The sequence below is a fragment of the Cryptomeria japonica genome, chromosome 6 (genome assembly GCF_030272615.1).
Source record: "Cryptomeria japonica chromosome 6, Sugi_1.0, whole genome shotgun sequence".
Lineage (NCBI taxonomy): Eukaryota > Viridiplantae > Streptophyta > Pinopsida > Cupressales > Cupressaceae > Cryptomeria > Cryptomeria japonica.
In genome coordinates, this window is record NC_081410.1 from 496,616,101 (window position 1) to 496,638,399 (window position 22,299).

The following is a 22,299-nucleotide window of genomic DNA, read 5'->3' on the forward strand; positions in this document are numbered from 1 at the left end:
CATGGAAAATACAAAATTATTAACAAATCTGGCTTGGAGATTGCGACCGGTACATAGACAAAAGGTAATATATTTCATTTGATCTCTGGTGAGAAGACAAGTTTGATTACATAGATTTATGAGAGTTGGCTATGGCATAAAAGGTTGTGTCATGTGAATTTTGATTGCATTGTGAAGATCAGTTCAACTAAGGTTGTTAGAGATATACTTAATATTATGAAGCCCTATAATCCGGTATGTAAAGAATGTCAAATGGGTAAACATGTCAAAACCTCTTTTAGGAGTATACAAGATAAATCAAATGATGTTCTTGATCTTATTCATACTGATTTGTGTGGCCCTGTTAGAATTAAAAGTTTTCATGGTGATATATATTTCATGCTAATCATTGATGATTATTATAGAATGATGTGGGTTATTTTTTTGAGAGAAAAATCTGAAGCATTTGAACAGTTTAAAATCTTTAAGGTTAAAGTGGAAACTGAGACAAGATTGAAGATTAAATGTTTGAGATCAGATCATGGTGGAGAATTCACATCTTGTGAGTTCAATAAATTTTGTGATAAGCATGGTATCAGAAGACAATTTTCTGCTCTCCGGATACCTCAACAAAATGGATTTGTGGAAAGGAAGAACAAAACTATCTTGGATGCTGCAAGAAAAATGATGATGGAAGCTAATCTACCTCACATATACTAGAGAGAAGCAGTGAGTATAGTGGTTTATACATTCAACAAAGTACATATCAAAGGAGAAACTGGTAAGACACCTTATGCATTATGGATTTGCAATACACCTACATTTAAGTATTTCAGAATTTTTGGTAGTAAATGTTATATTAGGAGAGATTATACTATTGGGAAAGTTGATCCTAGATGTGATGAAGGAATATTTATTGGTTATTCTAATGAAAGCAAAGCATATAGATGTTATAACAAGATATTGCAGAGAATTGTGGAGAGTGCTAATGTCAAAGTAGATGAGCTGAACAAAAGTCAAATCAGAGATAATGAGAAGGAACCGATAGTGGAAATGATTATATCTGAACTGGTAGCACCTTTACCAGAATAGAGAGTTGAACCAGTTACTCCAACAACATCAGATAATTCTATGGTAACTGAAGAACAAGGAAGAGGAACAAAGAGTCAAAAGACTCCTAGGTATGTGAGATTGAATCATTCTGAAGATCAAATCATAGGGGATAGGAGAAATGGAGTGATGATAAGAAGAAGACTGGCAACTAATTAGGTATGTTTAAATTCACAAGTTGAACTAGTATCATTAATTGAGGCATGTAAAGATGAATTTTGGTTAAAAGCTATGGAAGAAGAATTAGATCGGATTAAGAAAAATAACATATGGACTTTGGTTCCTCGACCTAAAAATAAAAATGTTATTGGAACTAAATGGGTTTTTAGGAATAAATTGAATGAGGATGGTCAAGTTGTAAGGAATGAGGCTAGATTGGTTTGTAAAGGATATTCTCATAAGGAAGGAATTGATTATGGAGAGACTTTTGCACCGATACCTAGGATTGAAGCTGTAAGATTATTTTTTGCCTATGCTGCTTACAAAAACTACAAAGTTTATCAGATGGATGTTAAATGTGCATTCTTGAATGGGGATCTTAATGAGGAAGTTTATATTGAGCAACCTGATGGTTTTTTACTATCAAATGATACTGATATGGTTTGCAGGTTAAGGAAAGCTTTATATGGATTGAAACAAGCACTTAGAGCTTGGTATGCAAGGTTGGATAAATATCTTTTGAAGCTTGGTTTTACTAAGGGCAGTGCTGATAGTAATTTATACTATAAAATCACTAATGATGATATACTAATTGTTCAAGCATTTATTGATGACAGTATTTTTGGAGGTGAAGATAAATTATGCATAGAATTTTCTACGAATATGGAGAAAGAACTTGAGATGTCTATGATTGGTGAGATGAATTTTTTTAGGTTTGCAGATTACTCAGATTGACAAAGTTATTATTATCTATCAAACTAAATATGCTAAGGAATTGTTGCATAAATTTGGTATGGGAGATTCTAAACTGGTAATTACACCTATGGTTACAAGTGATAAATTGACAAGAAAAGATGTTTTTGCATCGATAAATCCTACAAGATACAAATATATGATTGGAGGTCTAATTTATTTGACTCAGACTAGGCCTAACATTATGAATGTTATTTGTATTGTTTCGAGATTTCAAAGTGATCCTAGAGAAAATCATGAGATGGCAGTGGAAAAGAATTTTAGATACTCGCAAGGTACATCAAAATATGGCTTATGGTACCCTAAGAATGATAACTTTACTTTATGTGCATATATAGATGTTAACTGGGTTGGAGATGTTGATGAATAGAAAAGTACTTTCGGTGGAGCTTTCTTTCTTGGAAATAAGTTAGTTTCATGGATTAGCAAGAAATGGTCATGTACTTCTTTATTTACTGCTAAAGCTGAGTATGTTGTTGTTGCTACTAACTGTACACAAGTTTTATGGATGAAACAAATGTTGAAGGATATAAAGGTGGATTGTGATGTACCAATAGTTATTCACTGTGATAATTCTATTACTATTGATATATCAAAGAATCTGGTATTTCATTCTAAGACAAAGCACATATCTATAGAGTATAACTTTTTGAAGGAGAAGGTGGAAGCAAATGAAGCTAAATTGGTTTATGTGAACACTGAAGAACAGATTGCAGATATTTTCACTAAACCTTTATCCAAGGAATCATTTGAGTACCTGAGAGGAAGATTGGGGATTTCTGCCCCTCCAGTAGAGACTTGATTGATGCGGTTTGGCATTAGTCCGACATGCATTATCAGAGATACTATTCATTCCAGCACTGATGTGGGATGTGTTGTTCTCAAAAAAGAGCAAACCAAGTTCACTTGCAATCTATCTATGAAATAGCCAACTTCATACAATGAAGAACTTCAAGACTTGGACAACATAACAAGGATTTGAATCCCTCTACTCTTCAGGCTCTCCAAAACCTAGGTGGGTATACCTTTGATGCATTGAATCAGGCTCATTACCCACATATGATAGCATCAATAAAAGCAGATAGATCTCATAAGGCTTAACAACTAGGAGATTACTACAGATGGGCTAGATCTACATTGACATCTCAACTAAGTTGAAGCATGAGATAGGTGGAACAAACTAAAACTACAAACATAAAAGTAAATGGATATTTGATTTTTAAAAATCTCTGAGAATCCCCAGAATCTGCAAGACCAATGCCTTATCCAAGGGCATGGATTCATATATCAATCTACAAATGAAAAACCTCTACTACAAATCCATCTTCATCATCAAATATTCTTGCATTAATGCATTACTCAACTCATTCACAAAATCATCAGATCTTGAAAAATATTCTATTATTCATGATTGATTACAGGATTTAAATTCTTCCTTGAAGAATGCTTGCAAACAATCACAACAATCTCCTTGAGACAACAAATTCTGGCCTCCTTAAGGATTTAATTTGTAACAAAGAAATATATATCTAGAGACAATTTTGTGTGAATTTATGCATGCCTTACATACATATAAACCTGCAAATAGAAACACCTACAACAAGAAGATATATTCCATTAGTTGAAAGAAGACATTATACTATACAAACTCTGGAAGAAAAACTTAGAGCTGGAAACAGAGAATATGGAGCTCTACTCACAAAATTTTTTGGAACCCCTACAAAATGAGAAGACCTAAGAATAAGAAGGAAGAGAGAAGAATTTTGGATTTCATCTCTGACAGTGACCACTATCCCAAATCTTTATGCATTAACTTCTTAGACACTTGTCCTGCAGAAAATCTTCTCTAACAAACTGAAAAATCTTTCTGAAATCTTGAGGAAACTGCTCTTGAGATACTTGACGTGTGCTACAACTAACTACAGAAATAAACTCTTTGGACCGAGAGCTTTCCAACGATATATAATGGTTGTATATTTGGGTAAAAATAACCCCTCAACCCTTAACCTCTCAAATGTAGCCAGGCACAACCACTCATTTAAATTTTTGAATTTTTTGCACTATAGTCTAAAGCAATATCATTTAATTTTGACTTTTGCCTTGATCCTCCTTCTGCGCTCCACCACGTGGCACCCTCTGATTGGCTCCAGAGTCCTTGTCCTACCACCTTAGCATGACCAGACTTATCACCGGAATGAAGCTCATCTTTGTCATTGGGTCGTGATGGAAAGTCTAACAAGCAGTTTCCCATCACAACCTAGCAACCACCGTTGGATCTTCTTCGGATCTGCTCATTCACGAGGTCTCTAGTTTTTTTGGGGTTAGCATTTTATGCTAGTGAGCTGAAGACTATTAATGAAATTGCTTTGTGTTGGAATTGCACACTCTAATGGTAGTTAAAGGTGATTAAAGGTGTTGTCATTGATGGCAAACTTGCAATCTTATGGCACCGGCAGGCACCAACACTGAAAAACTCTACACCGATAAATAGTTCACCGACAATGACAATAATGTTTACTGACATTCTAGCCGACAAGATTTTGATTATTGTATTTTGTATTTAATTGTAATATCTTTTTTTAAGCTGACATGGCATGTTGTAATAAGACTCATATATAAGTATGAGATCTTGTAGATCATTTAGAGACATATATGATAGAGGATAGATATGATGGATATGTAGAGCGAATATTAAGGTAGATTTTGTAGAAGGGTTTATGGTTATTGTATGAGCTTAAACCAGTACTGAACCTGGCATAGCAGATGCTTTTTGTAGCAGTACATTATATTGGATTTTCATAATCCATTTTGTAAGTCAGTGAGACTAACTTTTGTAATTGAGTAGTGAGCTCTAGGCAGTTGGCCTTCCTGCATGTGCAGGCCCCTCTTGTAAGTAATATCCATTCATTGGCTAGTGAGTGAATATTGTGGGTCACAAATCCCACCGAGGTTTTTCCCACACTGGGTTTCCTCATTAAACATCTTGTGTTATGGTGTGATTTCTATGTTGTCTTTACTGTTCTTATTTACTGCATTAATTCTTGTTTACCTGTACACTATTTTAGAATGCAAAATACTTAATAAAGTCAAATATTATGTAAACTGGTTAGATACTGATTCACCCCCCCTCTCAGTATCTTTGGGACTATCATCAATCCTAACACTTTGGTCGCGAGGTCTCGAGTTGGTTTTTTCTACTCACCTCTTCTGCTGGGCCTACCACGTGTTAGCCCCTGGTTAGGCTTTGGATCCATCTGGGCACCATCTTAACTGCCATGTCACCTTAGGCCGAACCTTCTACTTCTTTGTCACTGAGTCGCAATGGATAACATTTCTGGCACTTCACAACTGTGGTACATCGACAACCATTAATAGTCCTATAATTTTACTTGGGTACCACTTGTTTGCCACCTATCCCAAAATTTGGACACCTTGAGATGCGTGCACACGCGGGGTCCACTGGGCCACGGGCGACCTCTTGCCAAAATCCCTTAAGCTTTGACACTATATAAGTGTGCGGTTTTGTATTTAAATACAAAATACGCCCTTTGCACAACCAATATGGGATAAATTTTCATGCCTGGTGGCATTTACATGGAGATTTCTCTGCCCTTTTAAAACCCTCTTTGGCGCCCAAGTAAAAATGCTTTACACAGGATGATTGCATTTGCTTCGAGTTTCTTTAACTTCCCATCTTTCATAGGCACGCGAGGGGAGGATTGCTGGCTCTATTTTTCATGCCCTCAAACCAGGTGATTCAAGTTGATTCATCAAGTGCCATTTGAAAGTGCAGAGAAGAATTTAAAATGGACCTCTCAAATTGACTCAAATTTTATGAGTCCCAATAGTGGCTCTGACTGGGGATGGTTGATTGCAAGATCAACACAAGAATTCAGAATCTTAGGCAGAGAAGACTACCCAAAAACATGACACTTCTCTTCTTCTCAAAAAACAAGGGCTCCTTATTGAAAACCACACAATTGAAAGCAAAGCAACTATACAATATAGAAACTATTTACAAAATGGCCCCGGGCCATCAAAACTAAAATCAATGCTTACCTCTATCAAACACATAATTCTCATTTCCATAAACTGAAGGTAAGCTTGAATTTTCACTATCATCACCCTGATCACAAACGCTGCAACTTCTCATCAACTTATCACATAACAAATAATCAGCATGCTGGTAATCATTCAATCTTTGAAAAACAAAACTCGCCTCTAAATGCTGATCATCAAATGACACATAACTATCATATTGTTTACAATTCTTCCCCAGCTGAAAAGAAAAGTAACCCAACTCCATCTAATCACTGGGAACACCAGGCACATGTTGATTGCTAGTTTGCATAAATGGAAAACACTCATCCATAATATTGGCTTGCAAACTAGAGAGGAACATTTCCTCATAAAATGACTGCACTTCATCATTTTTCTAATCACAATTTCTATCAACACTTTGCACACATGAAAATACTTCATCAATTAATGGTTCATTAACCACTTGCAAATATGAGAAAACAACTTCAGATTTGTCTTTCTCTTTAACATTAAGATTAGCATAAGATTTAAATTCCAAATATATATTAGCTTATGAATCCACATAATTGCATCTATCAATATTATATGCATTTTCACCTTGTCTACTATTCAAATCAATTGTAGGGAAAGAATCAATATCATATGTATCAAAATTCACACCCTAAAAAATATCATCAGTATCAAAATGTATATTGGTTGGGTATGACAAATTGGGGACACTTCTGGATGCATACCTCTGAATATCAGTAGCTAAGAGCTCTGAGATTTGTTCACTACTTGGTGAACCTTCTCCTTTATTTTCATTTTCCTTGGCTTTACCTTTTGTGTTGTAAACATTGTCCCAATATGATGCATGCATTAAATCATTTGTGCTCATGTTTTTGTGCATATTTATATTGTCATTACAACAACTTGCATCTGCATCATAACCTATATCATGCTGATCATAAAGTGCTGCTATATGTTGCAACATAGTTTCAAAACCTTGGTTGCAAACATTTTGTGAATTGAAACTAACAACAAGATGATCTATATTATTCAAATCTGAAACCTCAATAGGCTCATGATTATTTGAACAACAACTTATGTTCTTACAATTTTCTTCTTGCTCTGAATACACATCTGCATTGTCATGCTGAGAGTAAGAATCATCTTCAGCATCATATGAGACATCTCCACTCATGGATTCATCTCCATCACTATACTCAAAACTATGTGCATTTTCAGATTTAGTTACCTCAATCTCATTTATCCACTCTTTAATGTGTGCAACACTTTCTTCCCTCAAGGCTGTAGACCAGTTAATTGACTTGGGCTCATCAAGCTCTAAGAATAACTTAATTCAAATAGACTCATGGGGTCTAACATCATCTGGAAGCTCATTTAATGCAGCACTAAATCTTTCATAAAAGACATATGATGATTCTTCCTTTCTTTTCCCTCCTTTCCTTTTTAAAAACAAGATGAATTTTTCTTGGATCTTTTGAAGATGTATTTCAATCTCCCTATCAATGTCTTTCATATTTGACAAAGGATTTTTAGATCTAGAAACCACATCTAGATCCATCAAATCTGAAACATCTACTGAACCATTATTTGGACAATGCATCTTACTGATTCACAAATACTTTGCAAAACACATGCAATCATTAACTTCATAGCCACATACTTCTCCCATCATTTAACTGAAACTTTTCAAAACATGAAGTATGTAAAGAGCAGATTTCTTTTCCTTTCTATGGTAAAATTTTCACCTAATAAGGAATAAATAATTATCTCAACAATGAAGAATACTTGGAGTAAATTTGTTGCTGCTGTCCACTTCACCTCTGTCTGAAAATTTGAAGAGCACCTCCAAATCTTAGGTTCGTTCTTACAGAGTCACCACCTCCCTGAGGAGGAATAAAATTTCAACCACTGATCTTCACTCTGAAACACTTTAGGATTTATGAGTCTCACATAGGAGAGTCACATAATATTTTTTTTTTTTAATTTCTCAACAACAAAAATTCTAGGACACACTTTCAAATCTGAAAATAACTTTCAGATTTGCAAACTTCTAAGACTCTTCCCCAAATGACTTTGGCCAGACTCATGGATTCCCCAACAGAGTCACCATTTTTGTTGGTGACTAGAATGGGATAATCTCAACTATATATTAAACAACTTTTTCTTAACCAGAGATTCTCAACAGTTCATTATTCCCCAGCAGAGTCGCCATTTTTGTTGTTCTAAAAAAAGAGCAAACCAAGTTCACCTACAATCTATCTATGAAATAGCCAACTTCATACAATGAATAACTTTAGGAATTGAATAACATAACAAGGATTTGAATCCTTCTACTCTTCAGGCTCTGCAAAACCTAGGTTGGTGTACCTTTGATGCATTGAATCCGACTCATTACCCACATATGATAGAATCAATAAAAGCATATAGATCTCATAAGGCTTAACAACTAGGAGGTTACTGTGGATGGGCTAGATCTACATTGACATCTCAACTAAGTTGAAGCATGAGATAGGTGGAACAAATTAAAACTACAAACATAAAAGTAAATAGATATTTGATTTTTAAAAATCTCTAAGAATTCCCAAAATCTGCAAGACCAGTGCCTTATCCAAGGGCATGGAGTCATATATCAAACTGCAAATGAAAAACCTCTACTGCAAATCCATCTTCATCATCAAATATTCTTGCATTAATGCCTTGCATAAATGTATTACTCAGCTCATTCACAAAATCATCAGATCTTGAAAAAATATTCCATTATTCATGATTGATTACATAATTTAAATTCTTTCTTGAAGAATGCCTACAAACAATCACAACAATCTCCTTGAGATGACAAATTCCAACCTCCTTGAGGATTTAATTTGTAACAAAGAAATATATATCTAGAGACAATTTTGTGTGAATTTATGCATACCTTACATACATATAAACTTGCAAATAGAAACACCTACAACAGGAAGATATATTCCATTACTTGAAAGAAGACATTATACTATAAAAACTCTGGAAGAAAAACTTAGAGCTGGAAACACAGAATATGGAGCTCTGCTCACAAAATTTTTTGGAACCCCCCAAAAATGAGAAGACCTCAGAATAAGGAGGAAGAGAGAAGAATTTCGGATTTCATCTCTGACAATGACCACTATCCCAAATCTTTATGCATTAACTGCTCACAGACTTGGCCTGCAGAAAATATTCTCTAACAAACTGAAAAATCCTTCTGAAATTATGAGGAAAGTGCTCTTGAGATACTTGATGTGTGCTACAACTGACTGCAGAAATAAACTTCTCGGACCAAGAGCTTTCCAACTATATATAATACTTGTATATTTAGGTAAAAATAATCCCTCAAACCTTAACCTTTCGGATGTAGCTAGGCACAACCAGTCATTTAAATTTTTTAATTTTTTGCACTATAGTCTGAAACTATATCTTATAACTATGACTTTTTCCTTGATCCTCCTTCTGCACTCTGCCATGTGGAACCCCCTGATTGGCTCCGAAGTCCCTATCCTGCTACCTTAGCATGATTGGAATCACCGCCGAAATGAAGCTCATCTTTGTCATTGGGTCACGATGGAAAGTCTAACAAGCAGTTTCCCATTGCGACCTAATGACCACCATTGGATCTTCTTCTGATTTTCTTGCTCGTGAGGTCTCTAGTATTTTTTGGGTTATCATTTTATGCTAGTGAGCTGGAGACTATTAATGAAATTACTTTGGTCGCGAGGTCTCAAGTTGGTTTTTGCTGCTCAACCCTTCTATTGGGGCCACCAAGTGTCAGCCCCTGGTTCGCCTTCAGATCCAACTGGGTGCCACCTTAACCACCACATCACCTTAGGCCAGACATTCTACTTCTTTGTCACTGAGTCCTAATGGATAACATTTCAAGCACTTCACAACCACGGTACAACGACAATCGTTGATAGCCCCATAATTTTACTTGGGCACCACTTGCCCACCACCTGTCCAAAAATTTGGACACCTTGAGATGCTTGTGCATGTGGGGTCTACTAGGCCACGAGCCACCTCTTTCCAAAGCCCTTAAGCTTTGACACTATAGAAGTATGCGACTTTGTATATAAATAGAAAATATGCCCCTTGCACAACCAATGTGGTATAAATGTTCATGCCTGGCGGCATTTACATGGAAATTTCTCTGGCCTTTTAAAACCCTCTTTAGCACCAAAGTAAAAATCCTTTTCACAAGCCGATTGCATTTTACTTGAGTTTATTTAACTTCCCATGTTTCACAGGCATGCGAGGGGAGGATTGTTGGCTCTATTTTTCATGCCCTCAAACTAGGTGATTCAGGATGATTCATCAAGTGCCATTTGAAAGTGCAGAGCAGAATTTAAAATGGGCCTCTCAAATTGACTCAAATTTTATGAGTCCCAACAAGATGCTACTACTCAGGGGGAGTAGTTAGCTTTGAGATTCAGAGGCTTATGTTTTTTCTTTGATATTTCTTTTAGATTTCTGGCATTGATGTCAAAGGGGGAGAGATAGTGATGTGAAAAAGATAAAGGAGGAAAATGATAAATAGGGAGAGATATTGATATTTAGAGCTATATGCAGGAGATTGTTGGTTGTCTTCTATAGAGGGAGACTTGTTTGGCATTTCTTGGTACTTAGATGTTTTTCACATCTAGTGTTGTCATTAATGCCAAAGGGGGCAATTTTTGTCCATTTGGTTTAATTGATTATGTGTTGAATTGATGTTTTGTCATTGATGTCAACACTAGTTGTTTGGATGCTTTACCGACACCCTTTTGGTCCTGGTAGGTTGAATAGTTTCTGATTAACTTAGATCTGGCATGATCCGGTAGACTCCAGTATAATCTGGTGATGGAATTGGTTTGATCATAATGCCTATACTCATACTTGATCAATTGGTTTTGGTCTAGTGATTGGATGCTATCCTGCCTGCTTAGAAGATTGGTTTTTGGTTCCGGCAAGGGTTTCACCAGAAGAGTTTTTTGTGGAGATCTTTGATGAATTGCATAAGTGGTGTTGGTGCAACTTTTGATGGAGTTTTAGGATTTTGTTGGTGATCATGTTTGAGACTTGGCCATTGGAGATCATTGCTAAAGCATGTGGACCTATACTTGGTCCCAGTTGATCTAGGTTATGGACCGACATTAATATAACATGTGGATAGGACCTATTGTTGTATTTTTGGGATGTCCTATGTGTTGTTATTACTTGTTTGGTCTAAGGCCGGCATGGTTTGTAATTATGCAATCGATTTATTGTTTGGTGGTCGACTTGATTGTTTATGGTCGAGGGTTTGTATAAATAGATGTAAGATCTCATTGTAGATCCTCATGGTTATTGTAAGAGGTCATGGTCAAGGAATGTAATGTGCAAATAATGTAATGTCATCCAGGAAGAGGATTTGGTCAATCATTGGAGATCGAACTGGGTTTGTGTAAGAGGATTTAGTCCTCCAGTATTGAGCTTAACCGGAACTGTACTTAGGCATAGGAGATGCTATCTTTTTTAGTTCAACACTTCTCCAAATTGTATTCTCGATCTATATGTAGTCAGTGAGGCTCCTTTTGTGATGAGCAGTGTAGTGTAGTGTAGGTTGTTGGCCTTCCTACAAGTACAAGCCCCTTCATTATAATTTGCATACCTACTGCTGAAGTATTATCAGACTGTGGGTAGCCTTCCCACCATTGTTTTTCCCTTTACCAGGTTTTCCATGTACAAATCTTGGTGTTGTGTGGATTGCTTTTATTCTGTGATTATTATTTATGCTTAATTGGATTAATTGCTATTCTGGTATTGATTTTTTGGGTTTTGGTATTAAAGTTTAAATTGCTAATGCTTCCGGTAATCTATGACAACTAATTCACCCCCCTCTCAGTTGTCTTCCGGTTATGTGAACTATCTAACAATTGCAAATGATAAAGTAAGATCTGCTAGCAGCTGTAGAAATGATGAAGAAGGAAACCACCTCTTCATTAATCAAGAATCAGAAGATGAGAGGGAAACATATGAGAATGATCATGTAGATCACTCCTACCGGTAATATGTGTTTGGTAGTGATAGTGAAAGGGAAGAAGAAGATGAATAAGTTGATCTTGAAGGAGAACTTGTTAATGCTCTTGAGGAGCTCAGCAGAGTGAGGATTGGGTACAAGTTATTCAAGAATGTTTCTATAGTGGATCTGAACCAGTTGATCAGTTGCCTTGAAGAATCTGAGAAATGTGTCTCAGAGTTGAAGTCTCAACAAAATCACATCAAGGATTGTCAGTGTAAAGATCTAGCATCTGAGTTAGAAGTAAAAGATAAAGAATATCAGAAGTTGGTTGGAGAAATGGAGATTCTCCAAAATGACCTTGAGAAATGTCAGGAGGAGCTCAAGGTGAGAATCCAGTTTGATGGCGGTAGTGATGCCTTGGACAAAATGTTGAAAAAGCAAAAGCATACCAAGGACACTGAAGGATTAGGTAGTGGTGCTGGTGAATGCTCCACCATCAAAATGTCCCCCATAATGACATTCTATTTGTCTCCTTAAATAGGGAAAACAAGGGACAAACCTTCATAGTTATAAATGCTCCCCGGAAGAAGGTTGATCTAACCACAACTAGTGAAGACTTGTAGACAAGGATGAAGACCGGTGTTACAAGAAGGAGGAACAATGAAGATCCCAATAGAAAAGGGAAGATGGGAGAAGACAGCTTCACTGGAAGAAAGAACAAAAGAAGACAACAAAGAAGACCTCCTACCGGTAGAGTACAGGGAAATGCTACCACCCACAAGACAAAGAAAGTGTGGGAAAATAAGATATCAGATGGAAGAGTTGCAGAGAATGGGCAACCTAGGATCCATCCCCAGAGTAGCAAAAATGGAGACGCTAAACTGGTAAGATCTCCACATGCATGATAGAATAAATTTTTAAGTCATATGCCATCCTTTACTAGTTATTGCTTTGCATGTAATGGCTATGGCCATAGGGCAGGAGAATGTAGAAAGGGATCTAGAAGGAACAATATAGGATCTCATAGAAATCATGCATATGAGAAAAATGTATCATGGAGTAGAAAGATGCATAATTCCTCTCTCGATTATGTAAATAGTATTTGTTATAACTACAATAGTTTTGGCCATAGAGAGTTTGAATGTAGGAAGGACTTGTAGTCATATGGAAGCCGGTATGGCAACTATGCTCAACATAGAAATGAGTATAAAGCATATGGAAGTCAGAGACCTACATGGAACCAAAGGAGAAATGTCCTTCCAGGATCAAGAGGTCCACTGGTTTTAGTTTCTAGTCACAACAACATGACCAAAAGAAGATGGTCAAACTGACATGTTACAATATTTCTCAATCATGAAGTTGGGATGGATGCTATGTGCTACTATAGAACTGCTTCCAGTTATGATGCAAAATATGGAAATGGAAGGACCCATCAGGAAAAGAAGGTAAGACTTGCTCCCAAGATTGAAAATGGGAAGAAGAATGTGACTAAGTAGGTATGGAGGGAAAAGCAAGAAGATGCAACCATGGACCGACACTGTGCATTCAATGCACAAGTGATATCTCCTAAGGATTAAAGGATATGCAAGACCTTAGGGGGAGTAATACACTAAACTTATCATTCACCCCTTCAATGAAGGACACATGGAAGAATAAGCTATTGACTGTATGAAGGAAGAAAATGAGATGATAAGTGTGTGTAGTGGCGGTGTTGGCTATACACATACATATCAGAGTTGGATCACTACTGCATGTGTCGACAAATGAAGATTACAATTGGAATTAGATGCAAAGTGACACAAAATGTCAGAAGTTACAGGAAGATGCTCTGGTAGTGATGATGGACCGGTACAGGAAATAAGTATATACAGGATGTTATCGGTATGAATAATAACAGGTACTTGCAGGTTATGTAAGACAATGAGGCAAGATTATATTATTAACCCCGGTAGCATGGAATGAGGAGTTTATGTCTTAGGTGGTGTTGATGAAGACCTAGATGACATATGTTGGTCCAATAGTTGATCATGCAGGCATGCATGTTTTTGAGCTAACCAACCTATTTTATGGCATGATAATGATATCATATGGCATTGTGTACATCCAAGATCATGTCATAGGCTGTGGTGGATATAATGGAGCTGAAAGATCATCAGATGATCATACTTACACAACTTGACCAATATATGGAGTTGTTTAGAGCCCTGATATTGGACTTGATCGACTTCAAGGACCTAAGATGCATGACCCAGGGGGAGTTCAAGTGCTTATGAAGCTGAGCTGACATGCTTGACCTTGTGATGGTACTGACTGCCTAAACTATAGATGACAAGAATTGTTGTAGGAATACACAAGAGAATTTCATGATTAGGGGTATCTACTTTTCTTTTGGGGTGGTTGTATTCATAGTACAATGACATTTGATTCTAAAGAAATTTGGGATCAAATGAGAGATTATACAGTCTGACCGACAGTTGATGGTTGAGTCCTCCAACTCAAGTGTTGTGACTTGAGAAGTTGCAATGAATGATGGCTAAAGGAGGAGAAGCACCCAGTAAAGAAAAAGGGGAGAAAGACTTTTGTCAGTGCCCGATAGATACAAGGAGAAGTGAAACCCTGACAGTGCCCTTTTCCATTGTTGTCAAAGAGAGAGAAATTTTTTGTAGTATACCACATACTACATGTGTGAGAGCTAGATTATACATAGGGGGAGAGAGACTATGTAGTATGCTAGATACTACATGTGTTGACATCAATGTTAAAGGGGAGATTGTTGGCATTGTGTTTTCATTGATGTCAACTAGTATAAGAGATGTATGTGAAACACTGTCACGAATGCATACAGGATGTGATATCTTTGATATCACCTTGTGTTGCAGAACACCAGTAAGTTGAGGGAGAGAATGTCATTCATTACAATGACCACTAGAGTCACCGGTACACAAGTTAGTGTTTGAATTGTATGGATAAAATGGACAGGTTATCGGTATAGTCTATCGCCGGTAAGGAAAGGGTGTCAACTGGTAAGATTTGTGTTGACAGTGAGTAGTTACCAACTGACAAGCATATGACCAATGTACAAGAAGATTGAGCAAGATATTGAGCTATTGTTTGTGATGAAGAGGTAGAATGTTACCTAAATCACATCAAGAATGGAGGAAAAGGATGTATAGGTAACTGGTATGTTGTGTGGATGATGAACAAGACTCCCACCAGATAAAGATGCAATCACCATGTGAAGAAATGACTGACAATGAATTTGCCCACACCGGATCACATGTGCTTGTTTCAAGATATGCTGCACAAATAGGGAAGCCACATGAGTACATTATGGGATGCAAATGACAAGGACTCACTACCATTGGTAAGTGGAGCTTATCTCCCATTATGCATAGTGTGCATCATAGTTCTGTGAGATAAGGAAGAAGAGGTAAAGGCAGGTGTTTGAAGGCTTACATCGGATCTACTAGTAAATTACAAAGATGCCTCAAGTGCATGAAATCAAGGATATGCACTGGACCGACAGTTGAAGTGTGATGGGTTTTTCACCTTGACAAACCAGTTGAGATGATGTCCAGTCTAATGATGAAGAAGGCAAGGCTGAGAAGATACAGATAGAGAGTGCAACTGACATGCAGATTCCTTAGATAGAAACAGTTGAAGGTTGATGTCATGGTTTCATCAAAGGGGTTTACCGGTATGTGAGTCCAACGGTAATGCAACAAAGTGCAAATGTAGAAAACTCCCATCTAATGAAGACATGCACAAGGTAGGTTAGCAAGAGTGCTGACCGGTTGAGTGTTCCATCGAAAGAGAAGCAAAGTGAAAGGTTGAAAGCAGACCGGTTAAGGGTTTAACCGACAGGGTTTGTAAGCTGATAGAAGAACCCGATAATGGAGTTGGTCGGTGATTCCATCCATACCGAAATAGATGACCTAGAAGAGGTGGATTCCAACATAGGGGCCATGTGGAGGTGAAGTAGCATGCTTGCACAGGGTGACATGTTGAGTTGGTGAAGTGTTAAGCGATGAGGTAGATGGTGACTGGTCAACATTTATGTCAACTATGAGATTCACGGGATGCACAATAAGGGTTTGCAGCTCAAGGTATGAAGGACAACAAAGATTCAACTCAGATTGTTTGACTAGTTTGAGGTAGGTGAAGGGACCTGCAAAACCATTCTTGGTGATCTACCAAGAGATCCATCGACCGGTTAAATGAAGGTTACTAAAAATAGAAGGCATGATCAGGAAGGCATGATAATGGCAGGACTGATTGATGAGTTATAGTTCATCAATCTAGGTGATCAGATCTTGTGAGATTTGATTGGATTTGGTTTTCCTCGAGGTCGATGAGGAAACCCTAATTGCCAAAAATTTGAATTAGCTTTTGGTGGGAAAACCAGTTTATAAATATGAAAGCCAAAATCGATGAAGGTTGTCATTGGATGAGAAAGTATTGCTACTAAAGGAGTGAAATAAGTCAAGTGCTCATCATTAAGAAGAAGAAGAGACTGGGTGTGAGGAAGAACAGGGTTGAATTGTTCAACCGACATTAATGAGGCTACCGATAGTCAGCCATTGAATCTAATAGAGGAGAGAACCGATAGTGAGCATACCAGCACAAAAGAGTTGCAAAAGTTTGTAAAGAACCAGTAGAGAGTAGTACTGGTAGAGAGAAACATTGTAGTACACAGAGACCAGAATTGACAGAGAGATGAACCAACAAAGAAGGAGAAGAGACTGAACCAACAAGAGTAAATTAGAGAGCAAAGTGCAATAGAGAGCAAGGTGAAGCAGAGAAAAAGTGAATAGAGAACTAACATAGATCTTTAGAGAGGAGAACCAGTGGAGAGACATACTTGAGAGTTACAAAATTCTTTTTAAACAAGAAGATAACTTTGGTATAAAATTATGATTTTGTAATCACTAAGTTGGAGTTCGGTGTAGGGGTTGTAGCTCCTTTGGTTGGTGCCCTAAATCGGGGATTGTAGCTCCATGGGTTGGTGTCCTAAATCAGAGGTTGGTGCTCCTTGGGTTGGTGCCCTAAATCAGGGGTTGGTGCTCCTTGGGTTGGTTCCCTAAACATTGTAATCAGAGATTCATTGTGAGGCTGGATTGGAACAGTAGACTCTAGCAACATTTCTTACTGAGGTTTTTCCCATCTTGGGTTTTCTTTGTATATGCTAGTGTTATGTGATGTTTCCTTTATGTGTGAATGCATTTGTGTTAGTCTCCCATCTAACCAGTAAGTCTGCATTCAGTTAAATTTGTTAACTGGTATACTCACATAGGATGGTTAAAGGGAAAAGTTTGAGAACCACTGATTCACCCCCCTCTCAATGGTACATTGTGTCTAACATAATTTTCATACCATGTCTCCATCATCTGATAATGAAAATCCATCAGGTTTCTCAATGTAGACTTCTTCCTCAAGATCACCATTCAAAATGGTTGATTTGACATCCATTTGATATACCTTGAAATTCTTATAAGCAACATATGAAAGCAATAATCTAACAGTTTTAAGTCTAGCTACCAAAGAATAAGTCTTCTCATAATCAATCCCTTCCTTTTGTGAATATCCTTTGCATACCAATCTTTCTTTATTTCTGACAACTTCACCGTCTTCATTCAATTTGTTTTTGAATAGCCATTTAGTACCAACCATATTCTTGTCTTTAGGTCTAGGCACAAGTTCCCATGTGTTATTATTTTCAATCTGATTCAATTCCTCTTCCATAGCTTTCATCCAATTTTCATCTTTTCAAGCCTCAACAATGTCTCTAGGTTCAACTTTAGAAATCAACCATACCTCTTCAACAACTAGCTTTCTTCTAGTCATCACACCTTTATTTTTATCACCAATGATCTGATTTTTAGAGCGATTCAATCTTACATACCTTGAAGTCTTCTGATTATTCTAATTTTTAGGTTCCTGCACCTCTTCACCAGTAGTAACAATATCAAGATTAATTTTCTCTACTAGATCATTCTGCTTCAATTCTTCAATCCGGATTTGCGTTAAAACAACATTCTGATCATCACCATATTTGCATGCTCTGATTTATTTTCCACAGTTCTCATCAACCTTGACATTTTCACTTTCTAGTATCTTTCTTAGTCTCTTATTGTAACACTAGTAGGCTTTTCTCTTTGTTGAATATCCCAAGAAAATTCCTTCATAAATTCTTGCATCAAACTTTCCTATATCCTCATCTCTCTTGATATAACACTTGCTTCCAAAGATTCTAAAATATTTCACTATAGGAACATGACCAAACCATAGCTCATAAGGAGTCTTACCGGTATTACCTTTTATATGTACTTGGTTAAATGCGTAAAGAACATTGCTAAAAACTTCTCTTGAAAAGATCTTCAGAACATTCCCTTCAATCATCATAGTCCTTGCAACATCCAAGATAGTTTTGTTCTTCCTTTCAACAACTCCATTCTGCTATGGGGTTCTAGGAGAAGATAATTGTCTTCTAATTCCATGCTTCTCATAGAATGACTCAAATTCACCAGAACAATATTCTCCTCCTTTGTCATATCTTAGACACTTCAACTTCAATCATGTCTCAGTCTCAACCTTTGCTTTGAATATCTTAAATTTTTCTGCTGCTTCTAATTTTTCCCTCAAAAAGGTAACCCACATCATCTTGGAATAATCATCAATCAGTAACATGAAATATCTGTCACCCTGCACACTTCTTATACTTGTAGGTCCACATAGGTCAGTATGCACTAGATCTAGCAATCCATCAGATGTATACTGCTTACTCTTGAAAGAAATTATTGTTTTCTTTCCCATTTGACATTCTTTACATATCAGATTAGTAGGCTTAAATTTTAGGAAAATCTCTAACTTGAGTAGAACTGATCTTAATCATTGAGTCAAAATTAACATGACACATTCTCCTATGCCACAACCAACTTTCATCAACCTAAGCAATCAAGCAACTTTTCTCACTAGCATTCAAATGAAAGATATTACCTTCAGTCTTAGTTCCTGATGCAATCTCTATACCAGAGGCATTTAGGATCTTGCATTTTCCATTCTTGAATTGCAAATCATAAACTTTGTCAACCATATGTCCAACACTTAAAAGATTATACTTCAAACCTTCAACATACAAGATATCATCAGTGTTATGCTTACCATCAAACGAAATAGAACCTCTACCATAGATCACATAGGCTTTGTCATCTCCAAATATTACTATTCCACCATCATCCCTCTCCATATTCACCAATTTGCTTTTATCACTGGTCATATAATGTGAAAAACCACTTTAATCACTCATTCATCTTTCTCTTCAACTTTAGCAGCTAAAGCTTTCTCCTCAATAGTTCAGCTTGTGGAATCAACAAGCACTGGTCCATCTTCCTTAATAGCAATAAACACAATGGCATCTCCTTCTAATTCTTCATCTATAACACCTTCATCATAAACATAATAATAGTTCTCTTATCAAATTTATCATGCCTATCATACTTAGACATTCTCTCCGAGCACCTAGAAGAAAAATTTCCTATCTTATTGAAAGAGAAGTATTTCAGAGGCAATTTTCCATCATACTTACCAACTCCTTTAGGAAATCTTTGGGAAATCAATGCTTAAAGATCATCCAATTCTCTTTCCTTCTCTTCCATCTCTCTTCTTTCTCTTTCATATCTGGATATTCTGCATTCTTCAAGATCATACTTATGATTTTGGGATACAAATTCTCTATATGTTGTCTCAGACTTTCCATATGATTCACCAAACTCTCGTTAAAATGCAACAATCTTTCCAACCAACATATCTCTTGTCACAATAGTTAAACTTCAGATCTCATCAATAGAAGCTACCTTATGTTTGTAAGCAGTAGACAATGATCTGAGTACCTTAGCAACAATTTCATCTTCTTCAAGGGTTCTACCAGCACATCTGATACATAGAAGAAGTTCATTCACCAGAGCCATGAAGGAGTTTATCTTCTCATCTTCTCCCATTTTCAGCATCTCATACTTCCCTTTCAAACTCTATAACTTAGCAACTTTGACATGTTTATCTCCTTCATACAAGGTCTCAAGCTTCTCCCAGATCTCATGTGCAGTCCGAAGTCCCATTACATTATTCATCTCTGAACTAGTTAGGGCACTCAACAATGCTTCCTTAGCTCTAATGTTATTTTCAGCATCCTTGATCTCAGTAGCAGTAACCGATCCATTCTGAGGAACATAATAGGCATCCTTTATAATCTTCCAGTAATCTTCTCCAAGACATCTTAAGTGCACCTCCATCCAGTTCTTCCATATAGCATATTTACTTCCATCGAATCTCAGACTCTCCTTCTTAAAGATAACACCTCTAGTTGCCATCCCGGATTACCTCAAGTGGTCAAACTTCTTTCAGAGGATCTAGTTTTCCTACCAATTATTGGAAAAAACAATGAAGGAAAGCTGAGAAGGGGGGTGAATTACTTTTCATCAGATTAACAAACTTAACCTCAACTAAAAATCTGATTAGCTGCAACAACAACAAAGATAAGAAAATTGATAGCACAACACACAACACCAAGATTTTGATGTAGAAAACCCGATTAAGGGAAAAACTACAGTGGGAACCTACCCACAATAATATGATACTTTGCAGTAGAATGTGAAAATAATTATAATGGGGAATGCACATGCATTCACACTCACTGCTCAAAATAAAATAACCCGAAAGGCTACAACCCTCAAGGAAGATTCACTACCTTACAAGGAAGTCTCACTGACTTACAAATATTCAGACAACAATCCAGAATCAAATGAAATGAAAGAATAACATCTGCAAATGCATGATGATAGTTCCTATTAAGAACAATTGTCTGCTCTACAACACTCCAATCTCTACTAAATCACAATGCCAAAGGATGTATTCACTTGTTCACACCTTTACCATTCTCTGATAATGTAGACACAACACTGATCACAAATTTGCATGGATATATCACCTATTTATACAATTCATCAACCTTGAATACAAGGTCATCCAAACCCTCAACTCACAATTACAAAATTACATCACATAATATAAATATTGACCACCGAACCAATATTATGATATACATGACATAACATGAAAATGATCCTAAACCAAATGCTCAAACATGAAAAACCATAAAAAATTATGCCAAGATCAACCACAACATGTTACACCACCAAAACACCGCGTAACATGAAGAACATCACAGGATCATGAGAATGATCCCAATAAACCAATTTGCAACCACCAGAGCAATAAATCAGAAGAATATGTTGACATCAATGACAACAACATATCCTAGCAGCAACAATGTCCAACAAATCAATGCGAACCACAAAAAAAAGAGGACATGATTAGGAAATGTCAATAAGCACATTAGAACCATCCACAATAGCTACACCAACACCACCTATCCAAATCTTCATCGATCAACACACTAACATTCAAGAACACTTAACAACAATAACTCAAATAAGAAAGATATATTTTGAAGCACCAAATCATGAACCATATGAAAGGAATATACACATGAACATCCCAAAGACTCTCCCAAATCCACAACAAAAGATATGATCATATCAGAGCACAATGGATCAAACATTGGAGCATTGCAACACTAAACACTGAAAACCAGGCTCCATACCAGAATCCATAACTTGACCAAATCATCACAAATCATCATGAAATCAATAAAGAATGATGTATCTCTAGTTGATTCAACATCCCACACAAATAAACCAACCATATCAACTCACTGCAATCACCAGATCACCAAAACTACTCTGCAACACCAAAACACATAAATATGTTGACATCGATGACAATAATATATCCTAGCACCAACAATATCCAACAATCTCCCCCATTGGAATTGATGGAAACATATAAATGTGAAAAACAATCAATGGAAAGGAGTAAATCAACACCAACAAACTCCAACAGACTCCTCCTCAGATCATGTACACAAAGCTTCAAATATAAGTTAGTTTTTCACATGCTTCTCTCCCCCTTTGACAACAATGCCAAAGATATAAAATAATAAAGTTTCTCTCCAAAGTGACATAATCACAACTCTAAACAATTTACTAACTACTCCTACTGAGTAGGAACATAAACTCATCAACCCGGATAAAGAGATAAGACTGTGAAGTCCACTGGATTGATGCATCTTAATACTGCTACTATTTACTAAGTTGTCATTAGTTTTATGTCCAAAGTCATTCTATATACTCCAGTCGGTT